This window comes from Ambystoma mexicanum, chromosome 6q (genome assembly GCF_040938575.1).
Source record: "Ambystoma mexicanum isolate Mex_15411 chromosome 6q, UKY_AmexF1_1, whole genome shotgun sequence".
NCBI classification, from domain to species: domain Eukaryota; kingdom Metazoa; phylum Chordata; class Amphibia; order Caudata; family Ambystomatidae; genus Ambystoma; species Ambystoma mexicanum.
This window is the reverse complement of record NC_090937.1, coordinates 794,155,229-794,180,436: the sequence shown is the minus strand read 5'-3', so window position 1 is coordinate 794,180,436 and position 25,208 is coordinate 794,155,229. Positions and strand designations below refer to the sequence as shown.

Sequence of the window (25,208 nt, the reverse complement as noted above, 5' to 3'; positions counted from 1 at the left end):
AGGTGCTTCTGGAACAGAAGATGGTTCTCCTCAAGGTTCTATCTATCTAATTCTTCTATTGCGCCACTCGCCCATAGGCCTCAGGGAACTAACATTAGCAAACAATATTATGAGAGGGCAGAAATAGATAACTTCTAGTAGGAAGGTTAAGCATGCAATGATTAACAATGATTAACACGTTATCTGCCCATTGTGGTATTCTCAAGGTAAAATATCGAGACATAGCCAAACATCATGCCTCAACTCCATCTCGGCAGTTGGCGAGTGAAGGGGAAAACAAACTAGAGAAGATAGATAGCCCAGGAATCGACAATAGTCATTGCAGTTAAGGATCTCTATCGATAACGTCCAGGGTCAGCTCGTCCAAAATGTGTGACAAGTCTTAGATCAACCCATATTGGACGGGCCACCAAGCCAGCACAGTAAACACACTAAGGCTGGTTTGAACTGCCATTGGGGAAATGCATTTCCCTTTGTTAGTTCGTACCCCAATGCACATGTCCAAGGGATCATGCAAGGTGCAGGGTGTTTTGCCTCCCAAGCCTTGAATGGCCCATAGGCGATGCAGGCTGTGGTGCTACAGCTCCAAATGTGAGAGAGGGGCTCTTGCACCTGCCTACACATTTAAATCTGCTTGGGCATATACCATGTGGCGAGCCAGCTCGTTTACAAATTTGCAGAAACCAGGAAGCTCTCTCTGCTTCCTGGTTCCTGTTCCTGTTGCAAGGGAGCCGGATTGCCATCATGGGATCCTGTCCTGATGGCGGGGCAGCAGAATCTGGACCACTGCTGCAGGTAAGAAGAAACTGTGTAGGAGAATGTGTCTGTCGCTACGTGAGTAGGAATGAGTGTATGTTTGGGTGTACACATGAATGACAGAGTGTATGTTGTGTGGGTGCACATATGAATGAGAGGGTTATGTCATGGGTGCATTGGTGAAAGAGTTGTGCATGCTGTTAATGTGTATGGGTACGCAAGTGAATGTGTATGTGAGTGTGAGTGAAGGTCTATAAATGCTGAATGAATGTGTTGAAAAATGCATCCCCCCCCACAGGGACCTAAATCAGAGGGCCGCTCACAGCATAGTAATCAGTGAGCAGGCATCTGATAGTGGGCTCCCTACCCCGCACACCCAAATCAGAGGCCCGCTCAGCGTAAGCAAGCCTCTGATTTGGGGATGCCGTGGAAGGGGGTTCATTTTTTACTGGGCATCAATTTTAAGGTAACATGATGTCATGTTTGCTTTAACCATGAGGCACAGTAAAAAAAAAAGATGCCATGCCAGAAAGCATAACCAGAATGGCTGTAGTAATGCAGTCCAGTCTAGCCATGTAACAACACTTATCATGTGTAAAGAGCACAGTTTTCAGTTTCCCGGCGGAATGTACTGGACTCCTTCAAAGGTCTGAGCTCTAAAGAATGGGAGTTCCAGATTTTAGCCGCCATGACGGGAAAGGATCTACCCAGTCTCCTTAATGGCTCATGAGGGGAGACAAGTAGGATGGAAGAAGCGTGCCATGTAGTGATTTGTGAACAAATGAGGGCGCTTTGAATTCCAAACAGGATGCAACAGGAAGCAAGCGGAGGTCTCTATGGCTGTCAGAAATGTAGTCTCTCATGGTTTTCCCCTTTATAATGCGGAAAGCATTATTCTGGACCACTTGTAGAGCCTAGATATTTTTCTCATGGGCCCCGACTAGCAAAGCATTTCCGTAATCAAGTCTGGATAAAATAATTGCCCGAGCCACAGATGAACAGTTATATTCAGACAAGAATGGGCGAATGTTATGCAGAAGCCCAACGTAGTAAGATCCGTTTTTCACGGTCTAATTTAAGTATGCATCCGCACTAAGCAGGGAGTCCAAATAGAAGCCTAGGGTCTTAATACTCTTTGAGAATTGGATGGGACAGCCATTGATATGAAAGGACTGGTATTTAGGGTCAAGCTTGGATCTGGAATGCATGTTGCCAAATATCAAAAGCTCAGTTTTGTCTCTATTAAGACACATCCAGTTGGTGTTCATCCAGGCTTTGATGAGGTCATAGATGGATTGGAGAGAGGCTGCATCATGATGGTAGTTGTAGAGAATGTAAAGTGTCTCGCGGCGGTCGCGCGTGCTCTCGTGTTTACGTTTCGACTGAGAGTCGCGTGACCGCAGCGGGAGACGGCAGTTAGAAGAAACGGAAAGGGGCTTGAAGTGAGAAGGGCGACCGGCGAGCTCCGTTAAATAATAAACCTACTTACCTGTTCCTCAGTGTGGTCTCCCTTCTTCAAGTGGCGACGAGGGGGCACACGGAGCTTGCCGCGGAGCCTAGCGACGGCTCCCTGAATGCGGAACGCGTCGCTCGCAGTAAGGAGAGCAGGTCCGGAGACGGGAAGAGGCCTGTGGAGAGGTGGGGGCCTGAAGAGGGACTGTCTCCGCGGCGCCTCGGAGCGTGGCGCGGCAGGGGGACGCTCTCCCCACTTTCACTCGAGCTGCCATACAAGGAAAGGCTGGTTCCCCTGGTGGGTGCCACCCACTCCCCCTCTCATTGGATAAGAAGGTGAGGAGCAGGGAGAGGGGGGAGGCTGGGGGCACAGCCAGGGAGGAGGTACAGCCGAGAAGAACTCAGAGCCAACAAGAGCCACATTATGAAGAAAGTGTGTCTAGTTCATTGAAGCTGTGCAACTGTGCGCCCCTTGTGGACATTTATGTCATTGCAGTTTTTGCAGGAAGAATGCCTCCCAGAGGACAGTAAAGTAACTGCATAGACTTCACACAATACTGTGTGTCAAAGGAATACTGAAATACAGTGAACTTGTGCTCTTCATACATAAGAGTCGCCTAAAAGGGCAAGTACATGAGACTGGCAAATAGTAGGAGATAAGTATAACAAAAGTGAATAGGATTGGAGATAACGGCACAGTAACGCAAGGGGTGATATTGGTGAATAAGCCACTATTTACAAGAAAATGGCTGCGGCTAGTATGTGTAACGCTCACCTGATTCCCGCAGAGGCGCCGGTCTTGACTGGGTGAATGCCGTATCTTCAAAGGTGATGTGTAACACACGGTTGGCTCTTTGGGCTGGACCTCTGTGCACTGTATGTCTGACTCGAAGAGTAAGATGTCTTAGGTAAGTGAACGCCGAGCTCTCCATCTGCCTCAGGGCAGGGTGCCGTAACTAGTTTCTTCAACGGATAAGGGTGCAGGCCTCTTGACCTCAGAGGACTGCTGTCTGTCGTTAACTGCACGAACGGTAAATTCTGGGCACTTCAAATGTCTTAAAAGTCTTTTGTAATTATATCTCTTGTTTTGCAGGGTTCCGGCGATGGCGGATGGCGGGCTGATGAGAGTTGAGGATCGAACCCGCGTGAGGAATTGAAGCGCCTGGAAGCACGTAAGTAAGCGCCTGTAGCCTGCTTCACGATGCGCACTAACTGTCCCTTTTATCTTGCAGGTACAAGTTCGGAGCTTTAGAGAAGCTGAAGGGTGCTTGAATACCCACTGGATTCGGCGTGGGAAGGAGTAATGGCACGTGAGTAATAAAGTTGCCCAATGTCTTTAAACGCACCTTCTTTTGTCTTTCAGATGCGGGATGCAGCGCCGAAGGCCTCCGGAGCGTGCGAAGAGCTGGTAAGCTTTTGTCTTTCAGATGCCGGAATGCAGTGCGAAGATCTCCGGAGCATGCGAAGAGTAGGTAAGCCTTTGTCTTTCAGATGCCGGAATGCAGCGCGAGGCGTTGGTGACAGCCGATGGACCAGGTAAGAGATGCGCTGCCACTGAAGACCGTAGTGCTAACCTGTTCTTTCTTTGTCTTTACAGGTGCTGCTGAAGACTGGATTCCAGGATGGTAAGCCTTTGTTCCCTTAGGCCCAGGATCAGAAGCAGAAGACACGATGAGCGTTCTGCTGCAGAGAATGCAGAATAACGCAAAGCAAGATTCATCCATCGGGTGTGGTTTAAATAGCCTCCTGTAGTGCTTAGGTGTCTCCTTCCACAGCCTCGCCTAGGTGAGAAAAGAGTTCCTGCTTTCCAGAAGAGTTCCAGTGTTCTGAACCTAGGGAGTGGCTCCTGCCCCACCCAACAGGAAAAGTAGTCCCAAACAGAAGAGGATCAGAGGCTCAACTGGCAGGTAAGTAAGCAGCATGGTCTGCTGCAGGTAAGTCCACCCAAGCATTATGAGCCCGGCGCTTCCAGCGCTGGGACTGGGCATCTTTATGAGCCTGGTGCCACTGGCGCCAGGACAGGGTCCAAAAGGTCCCAATTGGGACTGGCTGGCACTCGGAACCGGGGTTATGGGTCTGCTTCCAAGGGAGTCGGGCAAGTCCTGATCTTTTGGAAGCAGAGATCATGACAGCACCCCCCCCTCAAGGCCCCTCCCAAACCGGGCTTCTCCGGGGGTTTGGGCTTGTTAGGAAATGTTCGATGAAATCTTTTGATTAGACGAGGCGCGTGGACATATTCTGCAGGTTCCCAGGATCTTTCTTGGGGACCGTAGCCTTTCCAGTCAATCAGGTAAAATAGTTTAGATTTGGAGATCTTGGAATCCAGGATGCTTTTGACTTCAAACTCGAGTTCTCCATCAACTAGAATAGGTTTTGGAGATTTAGTTAGTCGGGTTTGAGGTTGCACGGGTTTTAATAGAGAGACGTGGAAGACCGGATGTATCTTCATGTGAGGGGGCAAGTCCATCTTGACCGCTACTGGATTTACTATGGTAGTGATGGAATAGGGACCAAGGTATCTTGGGTTGAATGTGCGTGGTCCTTTTAGAGGTAGATATTTGGTGGATAACCAGACTTGATCTCCTACTTGATATTGGGGGGCTTCCCTTCTTGTATTGTTCTTTAGCCCTTTGAAGGTGAGAAACGGCTTCCTTAAAGGCTTGGGTGATTGTAGAATGCAGGTGGTCTACTGCTGGTGTTCCAAGATCTTGGAGTGGATCCAACTCCGAGGTTCGAGGGTGACTACCGTATAAAAGAAACGGGGTCTTCCTAGTTCCCGAGTGGACAGAGTTATTGTAGGCATATTCGGCTATCCAAAGGATATCTTTTCAAGGTTTTTCAGTTTGTTGGAGCATGCAGCGCAAATACTGTTCCAGAGTTTGATTGGTCCTCTCGGTTTGTCCGTCGGTTTGAGGGTGGTGGCTGGTCGAAAGTCTCACATCAATTTGAGCCGATCAACAGCAACTTCGCCAAAAATGAGAAATAAATTGACTACCTCGATCCGAAATTAGAACTGAAGGAAAACCGTGCAGTCGGACGATGTTTTCGAGAAATTCTCGGGCCAGAGTAGCTGCTATTGGTAAACCTCTGAGTGGAATGAAATGCGCCATCTTGGAGAATAGGTCCACGATTACTAGGATCGTATTGTATCCGGAGCATGGAGGTAGATCGGTGATGAAGTCCATAGAAAGCGTATGCCAAGGGCGAGGTGGGATGTCAATAGGGCGTAAGAGGCCGGCTGGTTTTTCCTTTTGACTCTTGTTTTCGGCGCATACTCCACAGGACATTATAAAGTCTCTGATATCTTTTTTCCAAGACGGCCACCAGAAGTAGCGCTTGATCTTTTCCGAGGTCTTGGTCATACCGGGATGTCCTTCCATTAAAGAATCGTGATAACAAGAGATTACCTTTTTCTGTAAATCTGTGCTGGGCAGGTATAACCGTTCTTGGAAATATAATAGGTTGTCCTTTACCGTAAAGTCCTTTCCCTGCAGATGCCAATTCTGTATGTCTGCTGGAGTTACCAGTAGCCTGGCTTTATCCTTAACTTCCTCTATGGATTGTGTGGCGATTACACCTAGAATTCTTTGTTCGGGAATGATAGGTGCAGGTTTAGGATTGATCAAATGTTCTTCCACCCCGTTCCGAGAAAGGGCATCAGCTTTACCGTTTTTTGTACCAGGCCGATAGGTAATTATGAAGTCAAACTCGGCAAAGAATAGTGCCCAACGGAGTTGCCTAGAGGATTGAGCTTTTGCGGTTTTCAAATATTGCAGGTTTCGGTGATCTGTAATCACAGTAACGGTGTGTCAGGCCCCCAGCAGATAATGCCGCCAAGCCTTAAAGGCGGACTTGATAGCTAGAAGTTCCTTATCAGTAATAGTGTAATTGATTTCAGGAGGCGAGAATTTGCGGGACCAAAATGCCACGGGATGCAACTGATTGGTTACTGGGTCCTTTTGTGATAGAACTGCCCCCATGGCAAGGCTCGAAGCATCAGTTTCAACGATGTAGGGGAGTTCTGGGCGAGGATGTTTTAAGATCGGTGCAGAGATAAATCTAGTCTTCAAATTCTGGAAAGCTTGTTCCGCCTCGGTAGACCATTCAAAACGTTTGTTTTTCTTTAACAAGGCGGTGATGGGCTGGACTATTCGAGAGAATTCGGGGATAAACCTGTGGTAAAAGTTAGCGAAGCCTAACATGCTTTGAACACCTTTTACGGAGGATGGCGATGGCCATTTGAGAATTGCATCGACCTTCTTTGAATCCATACGCACTCCGCTAGGTGATAATATGAATCCCAAGAATTCAACTTCAGTCACGTTGAAAACACATTTTTCCAACTTAGCGAAAAGTTTGTGTTGACGCAATCTCTCGAGGACCATTTTCACGTGTTTCCGATGTTCAGTTTCCGATGAAGAATAAACGAGGATGTCGTCAATGTAAACAACAACACACACATCTATGAGTTCTCTGAGGACATCGTTCATAAAATATTGAAAGGCGGCCGGGGCATTGCAAAGTCCGAAGGGCATGACCTGATATTCAAATAGCCCATACTTGGTGCGGAAGGCCGTCTTCCATTCATCGCCCTCTTTTACTCGTACCAAGTGGTAGGCTCCTCTAAGATCTAGCTTTGTATATATGCATGCTTTTCTGACTTGGTCCAGGAGTTCAGGGATCAAAGGTAACGGATATCTATTCTTAACGGTGATCTGGTTCAGGGCGCGATAATCTATACAAGTTCTAAGGTCCCCTTCCTTTTTTGGAACGAAGAACAAAGCTGAGGAAGCAGGGGACTTGGAAGGACGAATAAACCCATTCGCTAGGTATTGATCCAGGTATTGTCGGAGGTGAAGATTCTCAGGCTCGGTGAGGGCATAATTTCTACTACAAGGAGGAGTAGATCCAGGTATCAGGTCTATCTGGCTGTCATAAGACCTATGAGGAGGTAGAGAGTTAGCCTGATCCTTCCGGAAAACATCTTGGAATTATAGGTATTCAGGAGGTAACTGGGGAGCCTCCGGGGAAATTGCTGCCAGTGCAACACCAGGTCGAGGGTGACAAGTAGAGACACATTCTGGAAACTGAACCGTTCTTGCTCGCCAATCGATCTGAGGATTGTGCTTCTCTAACCAAGGAATTCCTAGAATAATCTGGAACTGAGGGGCCTTGATCACATCGAACACTATCTTCTCATGGTGTCCATCTTGACTTACTAGCGTCACTTCTTGGGTGGTATGCGTTACTGGTCCGGAGGCTATCTCCGTACCATCCACCGTAGTAATGACGTCCTTTACAGCCTTTGGACAAAGAGTCAGATTCATCCTCAAAACCATTTCATGATCCACATAATTGCCGATGGCACCGCTGTCGACGTAAGCTTCAATCGCATGTAATCGATCCGGATGTTCAGGGCTAATGAGGACCATAGGTATCACGAAATGCGAGGTCACGGAACTGGTTTTAACGCTCGGCGAGAGGAACTCTATTCTTGTCGGGCGAGGTCGTTTCCCTGCTCAGAGTTTGTAACCCTGGTAACTGCAGCTCCTACTGCCTTCTTGGCTGGTTTCACCGGACAGTCTCGAAGAAAGTGCCCCGAGTTTCCGCAATAGAGGCATAATTGCAGCTGTTTTCTCCTTTCCCGCTCCTTTTGTGTTAGTGGTCCTTTCAGGCCCCCTATTTGCATGGGTTCCCCGGAGTCTACTCCTTTGGTAGGAGTTGGTGGTTTGGAAAATACTCGAGCATCAAACTTGGAACGATCGGCCTTCCTGTTCTGCAGTCTGTGGTCAATTTGAACGACTAAGTCAATATAGTCCGAACAGTCTTGCGGGGGATTCACTACTTGGGCTAACACATCTTTGAGCTCTCCACTTAGACCTCTATAAAACAGCGTAATCCTTTTGTCCTCAGGCCATCGAGTTTCCACTATCAGTCTGTTGAAAGACGCAATATAAGCTAAGAGGTCTTGATTACCCTGTCGCAATGAAAGGAGCTCATTGTCCAAGGCCTGCCCCTGTGAATGTCTTGCAAACAGTTTTTCCATACTGAGCTGAAAAGCTTGAAAATCATGGAGAACCGGATCATCTTGATTAACTAGAGGGATCGACCAGTCTGCCGCATTGCCACTAAGGTACGAAAGCACGAAAGCTACCTTAGCTTGATCAGTTGGAAAGGCTGCTGGCCGGCATAAAAAGTGCAACCGGCACTGATTAATAAATACTGCAAACCTCTTTGGGTCACCAGAAAATCGTTCGGGCGGAGCCAGAGGTACATTCCCAGGTAGGTTGATCTGCACTGGGTTCGTAGAGGATGTTGAAGGAATATTTGCCCCTGATGCGGGTAACGGAGTTTGTCTGGCTTGTGACTGTAGCAATTGTCTAGCGAGATCGTCTGTTCGCTCCTTGGAAATAATCAGTTCCCTTCTTAGAGCATTCGTTTCCTGACGGGCTGCATGCACTTCTGCTCTTAGTTCCCCAAGTAACTGGGCTAGCTGGTCGGTATCCGAGGTTTCCATAGCGCCTGGGTGGGAGTTTTGCGGTAGGCTTTGCGTTCTGTAACGCTCACCTGATTCCCGCAGAGGCGCCGGTCTTGACTGGGTGAATGCCGCATCTTCAATGGTGATGTGTAACACACGGTTGGCTCTTTGGGCTGGACCTCTGTGCACTGTATGTCTGACTCGAAGAGTAAGATGTCTTAGGTAAGTGAACGCCGAGCTCTCCATCTGCCTCGGGGCAGGGTGCCGTAACCAGTTTCTTCACTGGATAAGGGTGCAGGCCTCTTGACCTCAGAGGACTGCTGTCCGTCGTTAACTGCACGAACGGTAAGTTCTGGGCACTTCAAATGTCTTAAAAGTCTTTTGTAATGATATCTCTTGTTTTGCAGGGTTCCGGCGATGGCGGATGGCGGGCTGATGAGAGTTGAGGATCGAACCCGCGTGAGGAATTGAAGCGCCTGGAAGCACGTAAGTAAGCGCCTGTAGCCTGCTTCACGATGCGCACTAACTGTCCCTTTTATCTTGCAGGTACAAGTTCGGAGCTTTAGAGAAGCTGAAGGGTGCTGGAATACCCACTGGATTCGGCGTGGGAAGGAGTAATGGCACGTGAGTAATAAAGTTGCCCAATGTCTTTAAACACACCTTCTTTTGTCTTTCAGATGCGGGATGCAGCGCCGAAGGCCTCCGGAGCGTGCGAAGAGCTGGTAAGCTTTTGTCTTTCAGATGCCGGAATGCAGTGCGAAGATCTCCGGAGCATGCGAAGAGTAGGTAAGCCTTTGTCTTTCAGATGCCGGAATGCAGCGTGAGGCGTTGGTGACAGCCGATGGACCAGGTAAGAGATGCGCTGCCACTGAAGACCGTAGTGCTAACCTGTTCTTTCTTTGTCTTTACAGGTGCTGCTGAAGACTGGATTCCAGGATGGTAAGCCTTTGTTCCCTTAGGCCCAGGATCAGAAGCAGAAGACACGATGAGCGTTCTGCTGCAGAGAATGCAGAATAACGCAAAGCAAGATTCATCCATCGGGTGTGGTTTAAATAGCTTCCTGTAGTGCTTAGGTGTCTCCTTCCACAGCCTCGCCTAGGTGAGAAAAGAGTTCCTGCTTTCCAGAAGAGTTCCAGTGTTCTGAACCTAGGGAGTGGCTCCTGCCCCACCCAACAGGAAAAGTAGTCCCAAACAGAAGAGGATCAGGGGCTCAACTGGCAGGTAAGTAAGCAGCATGGTCTGCTGCAGGTAAGTCCACCCAAGCATTATGAGCCCGGCGCTTCCAGCGCTGGGACTGGGCATCTTTATGAGCCTGGTGCCACTGGCGCCAGGACAGGGTCCAAAAGGTCCCAATTGGGACTGGCTGGCACTCGGAACCGGGGTTATGGGTCTGCTTCCAAGGGAGTTGGGCAAGTCCTGATCTTTTGGAAGCAGAGATCATGACAGTATGTCACCTCCGCCACCGTTCCTGTCAGAACCTGGTGCTCCACCTATAAGGTGGGATAGGTGGAAGAAGCTGTTTGACACGTACCTGATTGCAATTGGAGGGGATAAGTTTGCAGCAGCGAGAAAAGAGGCGATCCTGCTGCACAATCTGGGAACCGAAGGCAGAAGTGTTTATGATGGATTACCAGATCCTCCACAACAAGGCCAGGGAGAGGTGGACCAGTATTCCATGGCAGAAAAGAAGTTGGAAGTTCATTTCGAAGCCAAGAAAAATATAACATTTGAGAGACACAAGTTCTTCCAAAGAGTACAAGATCCGCAAGAGCCGGTGGAGAACTTCATTGCAGCATTGAGGTCTCTTAGTCATACGTGTGAATTTGGGCTGCTCACTGACTCTCTTATAAGGGACCAATTAGTTCGTTGCACAAATAACATAAAGATACAAGAGAGGTTACTATCTAAAGATGCATCGCTGGAGTCGGCCATAGACATGGCAAGGAGTATGGAACAGACCCATAAATATATGACCACTATGAAGGGAGACAAGTCGGAAGGAGAAGTGGCTGCTGTGAAGGGATTTCGCAAGGCTGGCTTCAATAAGGAAATCAAGTGCTACAAGTGCGGTAGTAACCGTCATATTTCCACAAGTATGTTTTGCCCAGCCAGAAATATCTCGTGTTTAAAATGCAAAAAGAAAGGGCATTTCACGAGAGTTTGTCGTGAATCAGGGACGGTGCAGAGCATTGAAGCAGGTGGAAGAATGTCGGAACAAAGTGAAGATTTAGAAATGGGAAAGAGCAACCAAACAAAGCATGTATTGGAAGTAACAGAGGTCTCAAGCAAGGGAGGTGCACCTACAAATGTATTCATGGTCGATGGAAGGGTGGTGACAATGAAGGTGGACAGTTGCTCACCATGGACATTGATGTCCAAGGCGACATTCCTGAGTTGCATGCAAGGAGACGTGACAAAATTGAAGAAGCACAATATAGAGCCATATGCATATGGAAATGTTAGAATTGGAATTATAGGGATGTTCCAGGCTTCCATCAAGTATAAAGGGAGGAGCTGTGAAGCAGAGATATACGTTACCCAAGAAGGTTCTTCACTTCTGGGATGGGAAGAACAGTGGAAATTGGGAATTAGAATACAGGCGAACGCGGAGAGACCAGTTGATGTAGCTGAACTGAAGGATAAATGGGAAAAGGAGTATCCCATGGTGTTTCAGGAGGAACTAGGGATGTTGAAGGGTTTTGAACATGAAATTAAATTAAAGGCAGGGGCCAGTCCGAAAGTGCACAGGGTGAGACCAGTACCTCATGGATTGAATGAGAAACTCAAAGATGAAGTGGAGTCGTTACTCCAAAGGGGAATAATAGAGAAGAGTGAAAGCTCGGAATGGCTATCGCCGGTAGTAGTAGCAGCTAAGGCCAATGGAGACATTAGGTTATGTGTGGATCTGAGAGATCTGAACAGAAACATATTAGTGGATAGGTATCCCCTACCAATAATAGGTGACCAGCTATCAGTACTGAACAATGCCAAAGTGTTTTCGGTTATTGATCTCTCACAAGCCTATCATCAGATTCCGTTGAAGGAGGATTGTCAACACCTAACAGCATATCACGGTGTTTGGTTCATTTAAATACTTCAGGATGCCATTTGGGCTTGCGTCCGCGGCAGCCGTATTCCAAAGAGTCATAGAGACGGTGTTGAGTGGAGTAAAAAACATTATTGTGTTCCAGGACGATGTGTTGATATATGCTAGTTCTACTGAAGAACATGATGAAGTGTTGAGACAAGTGTTAAGCAGATTGAGTGAGGCAGGGTTGACGGTGAAGAGGAGCAAGTGTAAGATTGTGGTACATAGTGTGGAATATCTGGGACATGAGATAGATGAGCAAGGGGGGAGGCCTAAAAAGAACTTGGTGGAAGCAGTGAGATGCGCACCCGTACCCAAAGATAAAGAGCAGGTGAAATCATTCCTCGGTTTGGCCGAATATTATCATAGGTTTGTAAAGGATTTTGCCAAAGTATCAGTGCCCCTCAGAATGTTACTCAAAAAAGGAGTGAGGTTTGAATGGTCTACGGAATGTGATGTGGCTTTTGAGTGCATTAAGCAAGCAGTGGGTGAAGCGCCATCCATAGGTAGGTTTGACCCTAAGGACAAAACGGTTTTGGTAGTAGTTGCGAGCATGTTGGGACTGGGCGCGACGTTAGTGCAGTACAACAAGGACAATACTGAGAGAGTAATAGCATTTGCGTCTAGGACGCTGAGAGGGGCAGAGAGCAAATATTCAGTCATTGAAAGAGAAACGTTGGCCATGTTTTGGGCAGTAAATCATTTTAAGTTCTTCTTGTGGGGAAGAGGATTTGTGGTCAGGTCGGACCACAAACCCATGGTTCAGATGTTTGAGAGTGGCAGGTGGGCCATGGGTTCTCCAAGAATAAGCAGGTGGGGTCTGGGACTCCAAAACTTTAACTTTGAAGTGAGCTATTTACCAGGGAAGCGGAATGTTGTGGCAGACTGCCTTTCCAGACTGCCTCTTAAGGGTGAACCTATGGAGGACAGAGAGACAGAGGAGGAGTTAGTGGTAGCAGAGGTAAAAAGTGCGGTCAGTAAGGAGGAATGGGCGAAAGAAGAGAATTCTGATAATGACCTCAAGTTAGTCAAAAGTTGGACAGTGATGGGGTGGCCAGAAAGGAAAAATTTGGATTGTAAGTTCAATACTTGGTGGGAAGTAAAAAATGAGTTAAACCTATGTGAGGATAGGTTAAGGAGGAGGAGGTGCATTGTTCCTCCTCATTCCCTTAGGTCGGTACTAGTTGAGCTGGCTCATCAGGGGCATCCTGGAGAAGCGGCTATGAAGAGGAAATTGAGGCAGAATTATTGGTGGCCGGGAATTGACAGGTGTGCGGAAAGGTGTGTCAAGGATTGTATAATTTGCCAAACAAGTGACAAATGCAGAGTGGTGAGAGAGGCTCCGATGATTCCAAATGTGGTACCGGACCAGCCGTGGAGCAAGTTAGCAGTGGACATAATGGGTCCGGTGGCGGGTCTGGGAGATGGTTTAAAGTTTGTGTTTGTCGTAGTAGATTTTCATTCCAAATGTTTTGAGTGGGAAGCTGTAAAGGAGGTCACGGCAAGGGAGCTGATTGGATTCTTGGAAAAGGTTTTTCTTAAGGAGGGGGTGCCGGTTGAAATTGTGTCGGATAATGGGGTGCAATTTGTGTCTGGGGCAATGAAGAAGTTTCTTGCAGGATACAGTATAAAACACACAAGGACTGCTCTGTATAATCCTAAAGCCAATGGACTTGTTGAAAGAGTTAACAGGTACATAAAGGGGGGCCTGCAGTTGGACATGAAGTCGAGGCAACCATGGAGGGAAGTATTAAGGATGCTGACATGGAATTATGTCACTACGCCACATTCTGTGACGGGAGTATCTCCATTTGTTTCGATGAAGGGAAGGGAGCCTGGGACAAGGCTTTGTCCAGGATGGCTAGGAATGGCCAAAGTGGTTAATGTTGACCGGACTCAGATTATGAAACATATTGCATTGAGTCAGGAAAGAAATAAGGAACTGTTTGATGACAGGATGAGGGTGAAAGAACGTGAATGGAAGGTTGGAGAAAAAGTGTATGTCAAAAATCCCAGACTAGTGAACAAGTGTGTGGAAAGTAGATTTCTGGGTCCTAAGAAGATATGTGCAGTAAAAGGTAATGTGGTAGTTCTGGAAGGTGGTGAAGTTTGGTCGAAAGGAAGGTTGGCGAAGGCGGGTGATGAGGAAAGGAGTGAAGGTGAGAAGCAGTTGAGGAAGGTGGAGGAGGATAATACGAGATTGAATGAGAAGGTGAAAGGAGGGGTGCCGGATGAGAACATGGGAAAGACAGGTGGGAAGGTCAGAGAAGATGACATTCAGAGGTCAAAGGTCAAAGAGGATTCTTCACATAGGGCTAGGTCTAAGCCGGTGTGGATGAGGGATTATGAGACTTGACACTGAGGTGCTCACGTCATGTTTAAGGAATATATGATGTAAATGGACACTGAGGGTACTCAGGTCATGCGCAAGCTGTGCATTACTGTTGACTTTCTATTATATTCTGGTTCAGACAAAGTTTCTGATTATTTTTTTAATTGTTGTTAAGTTTTACATTACAGTTATAAGCATTATTGAAAGTATATTTGCCCTGTTTGAGGGGGAAGATGTGTAGAGAATGTAAAGTGTCTCGCGGCGGTCGCGCGTGCTCTCGTGTTTACGTTTCGAATGAGAGTCGTGTGACCGCAGCGGGAGACGGCAGTTAGAAGAAACAGAAAGGGGCTTGAAGTGAGAAGGGCGACCGGCGAGCTCCGTTAAATAATAAACCTACTTACCTGTTCCTCAGTGTGGTCTCCCTTCTTCAGTAGTCTCCTGATAGCTCAATAACCAGTTGGGTGTCATCGGCATAGTAAGAACACGTTATTGTCATGCTACATCACATCATGCCCAGTCCATTGAAACACAGATGTTACAGAGGTCTGTCGAGCAGACTGATGATGAAATATAAAATAGAGAAGTCATTTGCGAAAGACCTATGAAACCTTGACAAAAATTATAGATCTGGTTTCTGTTTAGGCATTGCATTTGCCGAATATTGATCATTAGCCAACCTTTCCCATTGAATACCTGCTATGCTGCCATCCATTGCATTAGTACTCACATGCAAGGCAAGATTGCAAAGCAAAACAAAGCTGGAGGTGGGTGGTAGGAGGGATGTGAGGGGAACACACGAGCGATCGGTAAAGCCTGAAATCCGTTACTTCATTGTGTTCCCATAGTGCTAATGGGGAAAGTAAAACTGCAAGTACTAGAAAGAAAAGAAGAATGCAATGACGAACAACAAATACCTGACATGAGAATACACATGAGCTCCACGTCTCCTCCATGTTAGTGATAGAATTCTACTTTGGTGTTATTGCAGGAGTCTGCAACCTGCAACTCTCCAGAAGCTTTGGACTACAACTTGCAATATCCCTCACCTTGTGCTGTTCTTTTTAGGGCGGATGGAAGATGTAGTTCAAAACATTTGGCGAGACAAAGGTTGCAGACTTATGGCTCAGAGGCAGGGGTTTTCAATCCGAGGCTCTTCAGATGTTGTACTACAGCTCCATGAGCCCTCAGTACTGAATATGCTGTATAGAGCTGAAGGGAGTTGCAGTCCAAAGTATCCAGAGAGACAAAGCATGCAGACCACTGGCAGGCCTACAACAAGCATTTTAGCCAATGGTTTGATCCAGTAACAGTTACGCATTTAGACGTCTCTGATGGTAAACTCCCGGTAGCTGTGCAAATGAACACCATATTAGCATCAGATATTTGCGATATATTTTATGTCTGTTTAAGCTGTTTTTAAATAGTGCTTGATATCAGAAAAGAGTGCATGGACTTCATCCACTAGGCACATCACACTATTTTGCACATTCTGCTTGGTTATCGTGGCACAGGCAAGCACACACACTCATAGAACTACAAACCCCAGCCACACCATTACTGTCCGGATAGAAAGTGTCGCTAGGGCATGCACTCCAGGCATAACAGGCAAACATCAGTGTATACATTCCGATGCTACTGTTGTTAAGCTCCTGGATGCTAAGGTCAGATATTGGCAATCACTTTCATCTGTTTTAACTGACTTTAAAAAGTCCTTGCAATCTAGAAATAGTTTGTGGTCTTCCGGCCACTAGGCATGTTATACACGTTTGCACATTTTGCTTGGTTATCATGTCAATAGTAAGCACACCTTTGTAGAAACACAACCCTGAACGTCACCAGTGGCGCGACGGAGTAAAGCGTCCCTAGGGCGCCCATAGGTATTGTGGGCTAATCTCAGTGTGAAGCGCTGACGCAAAGCCTGTTTTCACCTGTCTTCGCGAGGTATTTATTTATTTAAATTTTTGTAATTTTGTAATTTTGTAATTTTTGTAACGCGCCAACATGCCCGTGGGCCTCAGGGCGCACAAAGAAAAAGAAAAAGACAAAGACAAACAAGCATAAGAGGCAGATGGAGAAGCGAGTCAGGAGATTGTTCCAGGTTAAATAAGTGAGTCTTTACGGCACGTTTGAACGCTGTATAGCTCTGGATCTGCCGTATACCAGCTGGAATATACCTGGAATAGCTGGATCTGCCGTATACCCATGACTGGGGCATGACACACGGATGGCTGGTGTACATTGATTAGGCGCCTCTTTTAACTCTAGGCAACACATAAGGCGCATAAAGCAATGTATTGTTTGTTGCTGTTTCTTTTAAATGGAAAGGCAGTTGGCACAACTCCTGAGTACAGTTAATCATCAATACATATTTAGAGATGGCCAAAGTAGGGATGAATCTTGAGACACCACTGAAACAGCACTGAAGTGTGTCTACTTCAGCTCTAGAGAGTGCATTTGTGGAAAGGGAAGTTGATAGAGATCGGAATGAAATAATGATCAGCGCAAGCATTACAATTCCTATTGTTATGGCACATATGTCAGGAGGTCATGTGGAACCATGGGAGAAATGATTTGTATTTATCCAATTGTTGCTATGACTCAAGGGTCCAAATAGACGATGAATGTTGTTAGGCCAGTTGCAATTTTAAAAACTAGCCCACGCTCTTGGTGATGACAACTTTTCAGTGATTTCCTTGACAGGAAAGGCTTGGGTGAAAAGTACAATACATCATTCCTTCCTCCCTTTACAGACTTAAAATTCAAGAATGCCCACAATGGCAGCAAATAGCTTGTTGGTCACAACTCTCAAATCTTCTTTAATTTCAGAACATTCAAGCCACAGAGGCTTCAGAGATTTCTTAGCACAGAACCAAAGGAGAGATAGATGTGGACAGTCTTCTTCTGGATCCCCAAAGAAGAGGCACATGCCCTCAAATGGCTTTCTCACTCCGAGTCGTGGTTGAGCCAGAAATGTCAAGTCCCAAACTGGCGGGTCCGCAGGAACTTCTGTAACCCCACAGGCTCTATGATGTCTATATTATATTCGCTGCACAGGGAACACTTCACCGATTCCCGGTTGCCACAGAGATACATGTGGTGGGTGGATGGAAATAACCTCAACCTTAAACTCCTTTTCCCCTCCAACCACATCGTAGACATTGATCTCAGACTATTTGCTGCCAGTTTGGGGAGCAGTGACAAATGTTTGGGAGGTGCACGACAGGAATCGCTCTTTCACACCAATTATTTAGCGTTAAAGGCAATCTTTCTGGGGTGTAAGGCCTTTTTGTTTGTGTGCCTTAATGTTGTGTGCTTTGAACTACACAGACAAAAAGAAGGTCATATTTTACATGGACAAGTGGAGAGGAATAAAGTCTGAAATCCTCTGCCCTGTGGCTATCGATATTTGGAACCAGTGCTGGTCCACGGTCTCTGATCATTTCCCCTTCTATCAGGAGATGAAAATGTGCAATCAGATTTCATGAGCAGACAATCTCATGCTTTGCATGAATTGGACTTTCACAGGGTGGTGTTTGAAGCCTGCGAGGCACACCTTGGATTTAATCGCAAATTAATATAACAAAGTGTCCCATATGTGTCATGGCAGGAAGCGGGTTTGAACTTGTAGGATGATACCTTCTCACCTGGCATTGGCCAGAAACCTCACACTCTCGCCTTTACTAAGGTCTTGCACAAGCCTAAGCCATTGATAGGTGAAGCTTAAAGGACGACTCCCTGCCCTCTCCAGTGCTGTTAGTCTCTATTCTCACAGCAGAACGGTCTGGTGCTACACAATTATCAACTTACCCTTGATCCCTCAGGATAAAGTCTGGTCATTTTGAGTTAGCTGAGAGAGATTTGGAAATTAATAAAACTGTAAGAAAGAAATCCACCAGATTACAGTTTAGAAATGTCAGTTAGAAAGCCATGTTTTCAGACCATGAGGTAGCCCTCTATACTGGCCTTGGAACTGTATTTATACCATATAAGGTTAATTCAAAGCCTGCCTGTGCATGGCTCTTTTTGTAAGTGCTGCGGACAATCTAGCACTTTATACCAGAAAGCAACTTCAGTTCTGCTGCCCAAGCCTTGGTTCTCTCCCACTTGCATGGTGGCAATGCCCTTCCAGAAGGCCATCCAGGAAATACCCTGGCACCCCTGAGATGTGTCTTACATGCTGCAGCATCACTCATAAAAGGACTCCACATATTCAACCATATCACCCTGAACATCATTTAACTGCACTGGCTCCTGCTTCAAGCACGTATCATCTTCAAATCCTGTTTCATCATCTACAAGTCTGCCACTGTGCTGTCCCTTAGCTACCTCACTGAGAAACTCAAACCAGAAGACAGGCCTTCTCTGTGTATGGCACCAGAATCTGGAACCGCCTCTGAATCAACACCAAACCCGACCTTCACTTCAATATTTCTGGAAGGAGCTCAAGACCCTTCTCTACAATTAATGGCTCCTCCCTAATACCTAGGTCAACACACCCTCCACTCTCCACCTAATCTGAGACTGGGATCTGCACCCATATATTTACTCCCCTGTTTGCTTGTCGATCCATTGCTGTCAAATTGCCTGTTCTTCCCCTCCCCCATTGTTAGTACCCCACACCTTCGTCAGTCTGTTTCTCTCACTGTGTCCTTCCCCTTACAACTTGTTGGCAAGTTTCCTGCGAAAGGTCAAGCCCTTCTTCCCCCCAGACAGCTTTAGATCCACCATTCAAACACTGGTCCTACCCCACCTGGATAGGGGCAATGCATTCCTCGAAGGCCTCAAATAATCCTCACTTGTGCCCCTGAGAATTGTCCTACACGTGGCTGCACGCTTCATAAAGGGTCTACGCAGATACAACCACATCACACCAGCCCTGCGTCCACTGCACACACAAATCACCTTTAAGTCTTGCTGCATCATCTATAAGGCAGTCGCCCTCATGTCACACAGCTACCTCACGGAGAAACTTAGCATCTCCAGCGGACAGCGCACCACCAGAATCCAGGGCACGTGCAGACTTGAAATATGCCACTTCAAAAAGGAAAGGACCAGAAAACAAGCTGTCTCTACCTGTGCCCCAAGACTATTAAACCTCCTCCTCGTTGGCATCAGATTCGCCCCTGCTCGCCCCTCTCATCCCCGGTACCTGGTACAGCTGTATTCCTCCTCAGTGCCCCTTTGTATACAACCTCCGTTGTATATCTGTTCTGCTGTTACCTTAGAAAAGCTCTCTTTTATGCATTAGTAATGTTGTACACCTCTGTAAAAGGCTCTCTTATGTATCCGTAATGGTGTATACCTCTGTAAAGCACTCTGTTGCTTCTCAAAGCTAGGTCCATGCTAAAAAAAATACAATAATAATAATAATAATAATAATAATAATAATAATAAAGCACTACATTGCTTTCAGAAGCTGTCTGAGCTTAACGATAATAATAATAATACAAATGTTTTTAAATTACATTTTTAATTGATTTTGTGTTTTCAGTACGCATGGTACAAGTACACAGTTTACTATATCCAGGCAGATAAAAACATACAATAGAAAAAAACGATTTAAAATAAAACATACAAACGTGAAGAAAAAGGAAATAAACCTCAAACATTAAAAAGTCTTCTTAAAATCTACACATCACTAGTTAAATCATAACAGCTCTTCGGCCAAAGGTCCTGTCTCCTTGGTTAAAACATTAGATTTTGCCATACATCAAGATCCCCCTGGATCATCATCCCATTAATTTCGGAAAACATTTTCATCAACATTTTAACTAAAGCTATAATAATAGAAAGTTGAGAACACGTCATTAGCCTCTGTCATATGTGATTCGTGAAAACCGCAGAGGTTGAATGGCTAAAAGGCTCAAATGTCTGTATCCTCTGTTATAATAGCAATGGACATTAAAAGACTAGATGCGGTAGAGTGTCTGTATATTCACCGCCTAATCTTCATAGTTGTAATTCCTTTGGAATACCTTGCTTGGGACCAATAACCTCAAAAGTAGGTAGACAATTAAGTCTAAACTTCAGGTACCAGTCACAAAATTTTGCAGATGGAAATGTTACCAAATATGTTCTTTAATCCTTCAGACGGAGATGCAAGAATTACTTTCTTTTAAACAGCTTCAGCCTTCCCAGATCCTGAATATCTGCAAATCTATCCCATCAGTTTACCTTTTCTCTCATAGCTGCATCAGATTCAAGACCAGGTAGATCAAGCACAGAACTAAATGATTCACAACTCTGCTCATATTTGATTAAATATGGATTGGAGTTCTTTGCTAGAAGAACATTCACATGGAATGCAAGACAAGACTTTTCAACTCGCAAAAGTTTATTGAAAAATGAGAGACCCCTTTTAATGTACTGTGACCGCCACAGGACCATAGATCGGGAGGCCGAGAACTTGTTTCAGAATCTATCCTTCTATTGCATCCAAAAATTTCCTATTTTTAAAGTTCATCAACTCACATCAATAGAGCACTATAGCTGAAACCTTCAGTTTAAAAAAACTCAATTAGGGACACAGTGAGAATGCACAGTTTGTTTTTAACAGACTTCAGAAGGGAGAGACAAGACTCAGTCTTCTCTTCCATCTTCATTTTCATTGTCTTTCTAGATGTTTCTTGCTAGATTCTACAAAACCTAATTCATAAAGTGACTCTACGTTCTATATTAATTCATTATTCAGTTTTCAGGTATAACTTATATGTTTCCTGCCTGTATTATAAATCATAATGTAAGATTTGGCAGTAATAATCTGCAACTGATTGGAATTCATGTAAGCCTCATCCCCGGGCCAAAGACGCTGCAATACCACAGGAGTATAGTCCATCAGGATAAGATTGTCAGCATATGCAATATATCCTAAAGTCAAGTCGGGCCACTTGTGAGATTAACCGGCCAAGGCCTTGCTTTACTCCCACAAGTCGGCCAAATACAGATTAAATAAAGTGGGGGCAAGGAAACACCTTTGGTGAACTTCTTTCCTTAGATGGATATCCACAGATAATTAATAATAATAATAATAATAATAATAATAATAATAATAATAATAATAATAATATTTTAATAATAACCCAGTAGGTCCTATGCAAGTTCAACCAATATCAGACAGGGAATGCCTGGCTCCCTTTTGTGTCACTATCTAAACAATGTATCTCTAAGTGCCCCTCCAACAAAAGCCATGCAACAGAGAATAAACAAAGTACTTGTGGGAGCTTTTATTAATGCACAATCTGTCGTGAAAAACATTTCTAGAGTCATGATCTAAAATTGGCTCATGGATCATTCAGTATCGCACTTAAACATCAATGCCCAAAGGATTTATTCTCTTTTACCCAGAATTATATTGGGAATGTGGGTTACGGGGTTGCTATCATATCTACCCTATAATATAAAATCATAAGTGACGATTTTGTGTAACATGTTTATGTAACGATTTTTGTAACACTTTAAATTGGGCTCATCGTATGTCCTACAGACATGGGTCTGGTGTCATTCCGTTCCACATTTAGCTCTCTTTATTGGTATACTGTCCAACTTTTCAATTCTCCAAAGGAGGGGTGCGAATGTAGCAAGCCTTTGGTGGAGTATCCCTACAAATGACCAAGCTGCTGAGTTCAACACGCAGCAGTTGCCAGGTGGGGTGAACCAACTGAGCCTATATGGTGGTAGGGTGCTTAAATATACATAAGCGAAATTAAAAAACAATTTCAAACTCTCCTGATTCTGAAGTCCTTCATAAAATAAACCATTCTTGAAGACCTTAACTTCTTGTTGGAAACTTCCACTGATAATGCCATGGTATGGCCAGATGTGGGTCCAATGCCTGCTGGGCATAGACTACCAAGCTACATCTCACTGGTGATGTCCAATGAGGCTGAAAAATGTCTGGAGTTGCGTGTGGTTTTGTGCAGAAGGAATGTGACCAAGCAGTTTGGGCTGGGCTTTCCCTTTTGGAGTGGGACCAAGCCTGATTTGCATACTGATTTACATTGGTGACCTCTAACTGGCTCAAACTCAACGCCAGCAATATGGAGGTTTTAGTTGTAGGCACGGGCTCCCCTTATCTGTACTGGACCAATGACTTCTGGCCATCCTCCTTGGGCCCATTTCCTACACCTGTTGCATCAATAAGAAACCTGAGTATAAAAATTTGCCGCCTCCTTGACTATGGTGGATGTTAGGAATGATTTCATATTGTAGGTAATTTTCCTTCCATGTGGCAACCCCCAAACTTTTTGCTGTTGTTTTACACCCTGATCTAGACTTTTCCAGAAAAGCGCAGCCTTCCGCTGCACTCCTCTGGGCTTTCGCTCCATTCTTACGGGGAAACTGACATGCCCTTAAGACAGTCAGTACCGGGAAACGTTGTTTTCCGTAGTTATTTTCTCATGTTGCAGCTTTCGCGCAACATGGCACAAGAGTGCACCGTAAATTACATTACCGCGCTCTAGGGTCTCTGGTCATTCTACAGGCCCTAGAAACTCTCGATGGATTTATAACGAACTGTGCAAGTATGTCACGGACGGGAGTGGTGGCAGCAATCATTTCTTTGTGTTTTGAACTCCCTTTTGCCCTGTTAACCGCGCTTCTCGCGTTTGGCCAAAATGGGTGGCCTGGCTTCCAAATGGCCATGCCACAAGGTTCTTTGTCCTGTCCGCTGACCGTCTTGCCCCTTCACCTTCCCCAGGTCGAGCCGACCTGGGACCATCCTTATCTGGGCACGTACTTTCCCGCGAAACACAGAACCTTTTGCGTGCTTCTGCATGCCTTGTGTGTGCCTCCAGAATGTGGGCTGGGATGTCTGGTCCCAATACACATCCTGGGTGCTAGAGAGTCTTGTGTGTCTTGAATGCCTGGGACCACCGTGGCCTGTGATAGGTCCACGTATGGTGTGAGTGTTTTGTGAGCAGATCTCCCATTGGGCCCTCTCCGTTTTGCCGCGAAGGGAACCCTGGATAAGAGGAGGCTGGAAACACCACTACCAGGTCGATCTCCTGAGTTCTCACGAACGACGGATAAAGGAGCCAAGAATCCTACAACTAAGAGGCTGAACCGAGGAATCGCTGGTGACCCGCTGAAGGACTGCCCCTCTGCACTGCTGTCGCCCTGTGAGACCATTCTGCCTCTGATCGAACGAGAAGGCCTGTACTGGTACTTCGACCCTTTGGAATAGTGGCAACAACTATTCTCGGCATCTTCATCATCTCCTGCACGTAAGCCTTCAGAAGCGTCCCTGGGCCATCCAGTGGACTGACCAGCCTACCCAGGAGCCTTGCTCTGTCACCGCCATCAGGTTGCTGTTGTATTCCGAGTCCTTGGCACTCTCACACGATTCGTACACTTGGCATTCCCAGGTCTGAAGTGAGAAGTGTGTATTAGGCTGAAATACACAAGACCACTGTGTTGCCCTGCTGTGGTAACAATCTGTGCGGGTTCACTGCGTTTGGGACATTCTCAACTCTAACTTCTTCTGCCACGGAATCTACACGACGCCGAGACGTCCCCTGCTCATATCTGAACCTGCCAGCACTGAAACTGATGCGGAGAAGCCTGGGTCTGCCTGCATCGGGGACCGGTGAGTAGCAACGCTAGGAACCGGTCACCCTCCTGCAGTAGCCTGTAGCTTTTCCTTGCTGTGTTAAACAGCACGCCTTTTTCGCACTCGCGCTCTGCTTCTGCCCACAAGTGGAGGCCACGCTTGAGTAGCGGAGATCTGTTCGTCTTCATTTGTTCACCGCTCTGAAGTGCCTGATTTCCTTGAAGAGACTCCCCTTGGCCCGTTGGCACCAGCGTGTGCAGGTCCTTTTGAGCACAAGGCTCCACTCTTCGTAGGGCTCGGACTTCCTTCTAGTTAGGTGTCCTCTGAAGGCAAACTGGGTCTAACGATTACTTGCACTGCCTGTTTTCCTCCCCATCTAGGTGGTCTGCATATTTCGTGCTTCTAACTCTTTAGACCCTTCGGTAATTGTATATATATATTGTATTTGATTGTGATGTGTTGGTTTACTTGAGTTTTACCTTGATTCTTTACTATGATCAATGTTACAGAGGCCTTGTAATAAATGTGTCTATATTTTTAATATAACACCTGCCAGGAATAATTTGTAAGCGTCCTTGCTTTGTGTGCTCATTGCGGGCTTTCAGTCACCCTCACCCCTCTTGAGACCTAGTCTTGACCGCCACCATCGCTACCCTGATTGGTCTGGCTTGTCCAGAGGTTACCCTGCTCCAAGAAACTAGGCTGGCCTTCTGAACCTCTGCCCCTCCAGGACAGAGTTCAGAAATCCATCTTAACAAATTGGTGTACAGCGGTGGGATACGACTGAAGGTATCCAGTGTTGCGCACTAGCGAAGGCATTTCAAGTTATTCCTACCAGGACACGTAGTGAATTGTCATAGTATAACTTTTAAAAGGCCATAGTCCTATCTAACAGTATGGAAACAAATACCTTGTTAACTTTAAATGCTTCTAAATCAGAAACATTGAAAAAGATGTGTGCTGAGAGAGGTGTCTCCTCTCAAGGCACCAAATTGGATATGATCCAAAGAATCGTGGCGTGGCAAGAAGCTCAGCTTGCCGCTATAGCTTCCGAGGACTGTGCAGAAGGAGGTGGGGCTGCTCTCACTGGTAGAACTGACAGTTCTGCCGCTGCACTGGTCCACCGCGACCATGAGGACAGGGAGGATGAAATGTCCAATGTTTCCTCTGCCAGTGTCGATGGGGAAGCCATGCTTGAATTCAAGAAACAAGAGCTGCTGTTTAGGCAGAAGGAGCTTGAGTTCAATATGGCCAAACTCCAGGAAGAGCTTGAGTTCAATAGGGTCAAGCTAAAAATCGAACAGGCAGAAAAACAGAAAGACAGGGATCACCAGTTGGAACTGGCCAAGCTTCAAGTTGCCAATGGATCCAAGGGTCCTGGACATGGGTCTGGGGCCTCCTCTCATCCAAGGTTTCCAAAAGATCTGCTCAGTGTGTATGAGGAAATGAATGACATTATGGACTGGCTGAATACGTTTGAGTATGCATGTGAAGTTCAACAAGTTGACAATGCTGATAAAATTGCCTGGTTACTCAGCAGACTGCCCCATTCTGG

General features: G+C 46.1%; 1 protein-coding gene across 1 annotated transcript in view; it reads right to left on the bottom strand.

Moving 5' to 3' along the window:
- Positions 1–25,208, bottom strand: part of GUCY1B1 (guanylate cyclase 1 soluble subunit beta 1) — a 725,186-nt gene that overhangs the window by 66,221 nt on the left and 633,757 nt on the right. The window lies entirely within an intron of this gene.